The sequence below is a fragment of the Chironomus tepperi genome, unplaced genomic scaffold (genome assembly GCF_022539635.2).
Source record: "Chironomus tepperi strain 1889 unplaced genomic scaffold, CSIRO-AGI_Ctep_v1 contig_196, whole genome shotgun sequence".
Classification (NCBI taxonomy): Eukaryota; Metazoa; Arthropoda; class Insecta; order Diptera; family Chironomidae; genus Chironomus; species Chironomus tepperi.
The window spans coordinates 1,479,856-1,488,560 of NW_027226318.1; positions in this window are offsets into that span (position 1 = coordinate 1,479,856).

Genomic DNA, 8,705 nt, shown 5'->3' on the forward strand with positions numbered 1-8,705 from the left:
TCTAGCAAATAATGGTGTCGATTGAAAAGAGCATCGGCATCAAGTGAAAGGCAACGATGGCTTTTGTAGTTGTGGTGACTGTAGTTTAATTAAAATTACTTCCGCATGGATTAATAATTAAATGAGATGTTTATTCTTCCGAGTTTAAAAACAGAATGAACTGTAGTATGAAAAGGGGTCTTCAACTATGTTCAATAAATATTATTCAAATCTCAAATGAACGTTATAACAATGGCTATCTCTACAAATTGTTTACTAGTCATAAATATTAGTCTAGACTTAATTAATATAATTCTTGAATATTAACCTGATTTCCAGATTCCCCCACAATAATCCAACCCTGCTATGTAACAATAAATCAACTTTTTAAGTTCGAAACATCAGACGAGACCGGAGTGGAAGGAAAAAAGAATGAAAATTGAATTTTATTGGAATAAAAATAAACAATAAAGACACTTGGTAGCTAATTTATTATGTGTATGTGCAGGATGAAGAAGGAATTACTAATTTAGAAGGTAAATAAAATTATGGTCATGAAATTATTGTGTGTTATTCACTTTTATTTTTATTCAGCAATACACGCCATCCAAATACTCATCCAATTAAATGGATAAAATGAATGGATATTTTAGTTAGTAACTCCATTATTTTTCTAATTTATATTCAATATGATATAAAGTATAAAAAACTATTTGATGACTTTTTATAGAAGCAAGCAAATGTCATGGAACGAGAATGAAAGGAGGGAAGGTGTAACTGAGAATTTGATAGTTATTGGAAAAATTTTCAGCATAGTCTTCACTTAATGATGTCTTCGTTAGTTTCACATTGACATAAAGAGTTGAATAAAAAAAACTCTAAAAAGACACTCAGTAATTGGAAAATGTCATGCATTCATGCCAACAGTTCTCTTTTCATACTTCTTTTTTTTTGTCAAGAAGGTCAGATGATAATGATGATGATGATTGAATTGTATATATTTTCCATTATGCAAGAATAAATAACAAATGAAAAAGCAAGAGTAAAATAGTTGGAGAGTCTTATTTCGTCATTGTAACTAAGTAAGACTTAATTTACATGACATGATACTAAAAGATAGAGATGGTAAATAGTAAGGAGGAAATCAATTTTTTCGTTCCGTAATAAAATGGAAATGCTAAGTGAAATTGATAATAAAATTCACGTGAAAAATGAATCATTTTGAAAGTGAAATTACACTCATCCTTCATAGAGAAGCACACGGTCTCTTGACATAAGGATCCATATCACATGCCGCACATATAAATGCTTATTTTCATTTTCATCAAATAAATGTAAAACGATTGATGGATGTACATGCATAGTATGCTTTAATTTTAGAACATTCTTGGAGGTATCAACCATTTATAAACGTTAAGTCTTTATTTCCCTAAAGCATCTTACTCTCTGCATTTACATACATCAAATTTACTGCTTGCTTGTAAAATATATCCTCATAATTCATTTACGTCATTCTTTTTTTGAGGTGGATCACCGAAATTTTTAAATTGAACGACTACCCGCCAACTCCACAGCAATTTCGTGACAAATGGGACCTGACCTATATGAATGTAATCTTTATATTTATAGCCTGTGATAAATAGTTGGGTCTTATAAGACGATATTTTCAATTCTGTTAAGCTTTCTCTCGGAATTTCCATTCTTCCGAATCATTCCACCTTTGTTATTGCTCTTGACATAATGGAATCTAATACAAAAAGCATCAGAGCTTTCTACAATTTTCTTCGTCATTATCTAGTAATTTGCATTTTATGTACTCTTTGCTTCTAGCTTAAAGTGTTGCTTAGGAAACGTGTTGAGTGATTGAAAAAAGTCTGTATATTAATCCAGAGTTGTGAATCTAGGTTATGTTTTTATGGTCAATAATGAATGCTTATTGAGTCAGGTCATTGTTAACAGTTATCCAGCAAGCAGCCAAACAAGTGTGGTGAAATGCAAGCTTTCATTTATTAAATCAACCAGCATCCAAGTTTCTTAACATAAACTGCGAGATGGAATCAAAAAATGGTAAAAAGATCGTCAGCTGGATGTGAATGAGTTTGATTATCGACTATCAAATATGCATAAAGACAGTAGTGATAAAAGCAATCAAACGCATGAACAACTTTTTGCCACCCTTAAAAGCTTCAATTCAACTTCCTCAAAATTGAAAATTGAAAAATATGAAAAAACTTTCTATTTCTGCCATTTACTTTACCTACTTAAAATTACTTCAAAAGCAAGCTTTCTTCTACTTTGCACAAAGAATATAAATTTCATTATTAATTCAATTGCAATTTTTGCAATAAAGCACGAACCGCAAACTTTATTTTTTACCTTTAAAAATTCTTTTAAAACAAAAAAAAAAAAAATATGAAGAGAATAAAAAGAATTTCAATTGAGAAGAAATGGAAACTTTTCTACATTCAATTGTTTTTAAGGGTAACACACAAATCTGTAAATGTAAGACAAAATTTTATGAATGCGAAGAATATGGATTACAATGCCAGAAAAGGCAATCTGATTTGAATTTACAAACACAAAAATTTATCAAAAATGATTCGGGAAAATGACGATTCGACGGGGACTGTTCGTAAGTGATGATGGGATTCACAACTTGGATCTTTTGATCTGCTTTGTCTTGGGGTTTGCTCACTTATTAGGTAAAGTAAAAAATCTAATATATGGCTCTCCTCCCCCCTCCGTACCTAAATCTCGACACCTGTTCCTCTAAGAGCGATATGCTTAGGTTTCCCCATATCAAGACCGAGCCTATCCAAGAAGTCTCGGTTTCAAAAAATTCTCCCTACGTTCCGCGTTACCATCTCTTGCTTGAACAACTCCTTACTCCCATTAGATTCTAAATGTTATCAATAAATGACACCTTAATTGAAAATCGAGATAAAAAATGGAACAGAAGTCAATTAAATTCCTTAAATGCTTTTTCCAAAATTTTTCCATAAATTAAAGCTTTTGAATGTGTCAAATTATATGCAAAATACCAAGTTGTTTAAAATCACATTAATATCAAATTTAATTTTGTGGATGATTGTTGATGATGGCAATAATTTAATAATATGGAATGTTCCTTAAATTGCTTGAGGTATTGGATATGATAAAATTTACAAATATTTTATGAAAAAAGTCAACATAAATTTAGGCATGTCGAATAATCTCCATCACATATCTCGATGAAAATTTGTGTATACATGTGTTAAATTCAATCTATTGCATTAACTTGCACATCATGTACGGCAACACGTACTTATATTTGAATACACATATAATATTAAATTAAATCCAATTTAATTGAAACCATAAGCATTATTGAATTATATGTCAACAGGATGTTTGGTTAAAGTTCAGTACATGGATCCTGTAGGATCAAGTAAACCTTAAATGAGCGGAAGGAATGAACCACTAAAATTTCCATAATATCTTAATTGCACACTCCATCATTCAACAGGACGGGGAAAATTGCTTTTCATTTGCTGATGTATGGAAATTTTTTGAATTTTCTAGTTTACGATGCGGTTATGGAAGGGATTCATGGATGACGTTTATTGAAAATTGAGACTTTTGACTCGTCAGTCATGAAGAATGGATGGAATATTGTGCATCTAGAGCTATACATTGAGACATATTGAAAATTGTTTATTGCAAGCTCAGCATATAGCTTTAGACACCTCTATCACTTTAGGCGCTAAACATCATATATGAACGCATCCCTCAATCAACTAGCAATTCCATTCCATTATTTAGAATTTCTCACACAATCAGTGGATTTCAATTTCCAATTCTAATTGCTACTCCAGTCAGCAACATATTATTATAAAAGCTGCAATTAATATCGTCCATCTCTCTCACACATAAGCATTAATTTGAAAAAAAAATCTGATGTTAGCCTTAGATAATTATTATAGATGAAGAGGAAGATAAATAAGGGAAAAAATGAGAGGAAATAAATTGAAATTTAAATCGTTTCGTTGACAGAGATGAGGGAGATAAAAAAAGTGAGTAAGATCATAGATACCCTAAAGTTAGACCACAATTGTTGATTTATTATTAACGGCACATTTAATTCTGTATATTCAACTTGGGCATTGCATTATGAAAATTTATCATTAACACAACTTCCACTTTATCTATCGTTTATCACCACTCAATAGTTGAGCACGCAAACTTTAATACTTTTTTATTTTTTACATAAAAGCTCTCTTTTTTTTATTTCATTTCATTTTCATTACATACGTGGATGAACATAAATTTGATTACTATTCTTTTAGCAAGATAACGATACTAATTGTATTTTCATTTAGTACTGGATTTATAATGTCACTATATATGTATAATAAAATAGATATTATCTATTTCCATTTACCAAATTAATTAATTTATGTTTGGTCAAGAGGATATTCATGCACAAGCACTAAAACTTTATATTTTCACTAAACTTTCTTAATTGAATCAAAATACAATTCATTATTATGGATATATCTCACGATTATCACTTTTGTATGACAAATTTTTTGAATTGTTTTTTTTTTTAAGGTTTATGAATTTATGATCACGATCCGACAAGAAGGAAATGTCTTCACCAACTGAACTGTACGTTAGAAATGAGAAAGAAAAAAAATAATTTGGAATTTGATGTTCACTGCGTGTCGCTTCGGGGTTGAATGTAAATTCTGTTCAACTAACTTGCGCATGAGTCGCAGGATCCAAAAACACACTGTAAAAGCACATACATACTGAGTACAACTGAGTACAACAGTAAACTTTTATATTATTTTTTTATTTTTTTCTCTCCTTGCAAGATAATGCCGTAAAGCAAGCTGATTAAAGCCAGACCCGAAGCTAATAATATATAAAATATATATTTTTGTTCTTCCTTACTATCCTTCTAATGAAGACACGATAGATATGGTGAGATATAGAAAATTAGTAAAAGTTGGTCATACCAGATCTAATATTGTAGACTATTAAATCCTATCAAATGTCTTTACTGGTCTTTTACGTTATTTTATGATAGCTTTTTTATGTTACTTAGTTGTTTTTAGCACATCCAACTGGACGTTGCTTGCTCTATGCATGTATATATGTCTGAGTTCAACTGTTGATACAGTACGTGCATGAACGAATGAAGAAGTGGTAAGAAAATGCGAAATGGAAAGCACTCAAGTGTCGGGGAAAGTACGGAAGAGAAAAAAAAGCTTCGAAAATATATTCAACAGGTTCCAGCATCCTAATAACAAGCGAATGTTCAATCTACTTTTTCTTTCATTTATCACTTTTTTTTCCTATTGTGCATGGATGGATATAGATATATATTGCCTCTGTCATTTAATTTCCATATAAATGTGAAGGATATATTTACGATATATCATATAGCTTCTCTTACCCAACTATTTATCCATCAATATTGGCACAAATGATTGTCAGTCAATGACACTGATATCAAAAATGCTTCTTGACAATTTATCTATACTTCCTTAACATTAATATGCAGTGATCAATATTAGGTATTGAAAAAGTTTTTTTTTGTTGCTTATTTTCCAGAAAAAAGAAGTGCTTTAATTTTTAATGCCTGTACATTGAAAATTGATGAAGAATTTTCTTCGTGACATTTTACCTTCCCTTTTCTGATTTCTTCTTCTTACCCTTCTTATTGCTCATATATTTGTCATGCCATTTATTGATGAGCGCAACGCTTATTTAGTGGGTTTTAATCGATTTTTTAACTCTAGATTTCCTTTAATTTTTGAAATGTTATTGAATTGACAATTGCTGTACTTGTTTCTTAGTCAGGATTTTAAATGAATTTAAAGCGGTTCCAAACAATTACTTCTTGATAAATTCACTCAGAATTACTAGCCCACACGGTTTTGTTTAATAAATAAGATGTTTATGGTTTGAAATTTTAATACAGACTGAATATTTATATGAAAAGGGGTAAACAACTATGTTGCATTCAATACAATTTAAATTACAAATGACCGTTATAACATGCATACTTTTATCTGCTAAGCTCTCACCCTTCGAGTGAATAAAACACTTGAAATCTATAATTTAACATGTCCTTCTCCCCAAAAAAGTTAGTAACCAGTATATAAATACAAAAAGCCTACAATATAAATATTTTAAATTCCGTGAAAATTTAATGAAAACTTTCTCGAAAAGAAAAAAATTGATTTTTTTGAATGAATGATTAGAACGTGGGATAAGTTCCGAAAATTGTTTACAAATTTAATTACATCAAAATTCTTAAAATGGGTTAATTAACATAAAATTTTGATGTAATAAAGAAGACATGTAAAATTTAAAAAGTTTGAGTAATAAAGTTCTGTTTAAGGTTAAGAAACATCATGTTTTCGCCAATGATTTCCAGTCAACAGATGTTTCAAACTATAAAAATTTAAATAAGCTCCATCCAATATTCAGAATAACATCTGCTCCCGGATAGCACAAATCGATTAATCGAGCAATAAATCCGGCTCCAGGTCGGCATGAATCTAATTTGGCGCCAAAATTGGTTTACATTTAGCACCATGCTATCATCATTCCTGTCTACTGACTGAATGTAGATCGATTAACCGACTTATGCTATACGGATGATAAGAATAATATAGGCCTTGACAGCGCTTTCAATCTAACCCCGAATAAAAATACGATAACAATTTTCAAGGAAATGCTTCCCATCAATAAGCTCTCTTAAGTTTAAATAAAATGATACGCATTCAGAGAATCAACCACAATCTTATTTTATTATTTTCCTTTAATACAATCATGAATAAAATGAAATGATAAATTGATTGATACTATATTTAACACACGAATGCATAAATAATGCAGATGTTGAAATCCTGTATTATTCAAAAGCATTGCGTTCAAATGTATTATTTTATTATATATTTTTTTCCTTCTCTTTATTTTTCCATTCTTCTCGATATTCAACAAGAACCTCAAATCGATTTCTGAGCACACTTATTCGGGGATGGAGATAAATGACGTCATGATCAATATCAAAGAGATAGGAGGGTAACCCTATGGAATGGTTGTATGTCAGGAGTGGAGCTCACTCTTTTGGGGACTTGGGACGTAGTTTCTACTCCAATCAGAAGACAATGCTCATGGCATCTGTTTATTTCATCTCTAGATTCAATATTATTCCTCTCGATCTCCCTTAATGCTAGACATTATTAATGAACAACCGTTTACATAGCATGAGATTAAGCATGTAGAAATGTATAAACCCTTTGGCAAGTACTCCATATTCAGAAGTGATATTCTATTAAAAAGTTTCAATATTCATGTATGCTGTCATCAGACATTAATTCTCGTGATAATGCTTATCATAACTCAGAAAAGCGCCTTTGCCTGTTTTTAGCACCGCAAAAACAAAGAGAAAATTTTTATTATAAAGATTTAATTCGTCTGATAAGCTTTCTCATACCACTGGCTGATTTGTTGTCATTATGATGGCATTTTTACGTTTCATATCATACACATTGTCGCTTCTCATCTCTTACTGCTTACATTCTAATGAATGTTTGACAGGAAATGAAATTAAGCTCACACTCTGTGTGTATCTTTTAGATCACATGGTGGATCTTTGTGTCTTTTCTGTCGTTCAACTGGTGCAATTTATAGCAACTAATTAAATTTTCTCTTCCTTTAGAACATCCGCAGCCTTTAACGACTTTCAAAGAATGTGTATATTATGTGCATACATAGACATTCATCATAAAATTTTTATCATAATGTTTATTTTAGGATCACACATCAAGCATAAAATGTAGCCTGATTTTATTAAAAATGGAATCAAAAGAAGGAAAATTCAAAAATTTTCCAATTTTCTCTGTTTTTATTATTAAAATGAATTTTCCTCGAGTGCCTTTCATTTAACAAATGTCTACTTTGTCATGTCATGTATTTTTTGGTAGATTTTCACTTAAGACATGAAATTTTAAAATTATTTCGTGGAAATTGTCATTTATGTTAAAATACAAATTGAGTCCATTTTTCAATTTCGTAGAAAAATTTAAATTAAAATTAATGAAAAGTACTCAAAAATAATGAGGCACACGAATTAAGTGTCTATTTAAAATTTTATAGAATTTAAATGGCATTGATGGTGAATTGTTGGAATTAACTTTTGAAAATCAGAAAATCTTAGAAATTAGGTATCATCAAGTGATTAAAAGCATTATTTCATAACGGTCATTTGTAATTTAAATTCTATTTAAGTGGTACATAGTTGTTTACCCCATTTAATGTAAATATTCAGTCTGTATTAGAATTTCAAACAATAAACATCTTTATTACTAAATTAAAGCCGTGTGACTTAAGTGAAGCTATAAAACATTACATTTCCAAATGTTAATAAACCTTACATACATAGATATTATCAACATACCATTGAGAGCTTCAAAAGGATCTAAATTATTAATTTTGTCATTTGGCATTTGGTCATTCAAAACCGCAAGGATATAATTATAGAGCCATGTATCTCGTAGGACGAAACATCAAAAGTTCTCGTTCCACGACTAAAAGTTCACATTTCAAAAATAACCTTGAGCTTTGACCATTAAAACGAAAAGATTTTTTTGGTATTCAAATCATCAGAGAATAAATAATAATGAAGTATAGAAAAGAGAAAGATGTAAATAAGATGAATATTATAATGT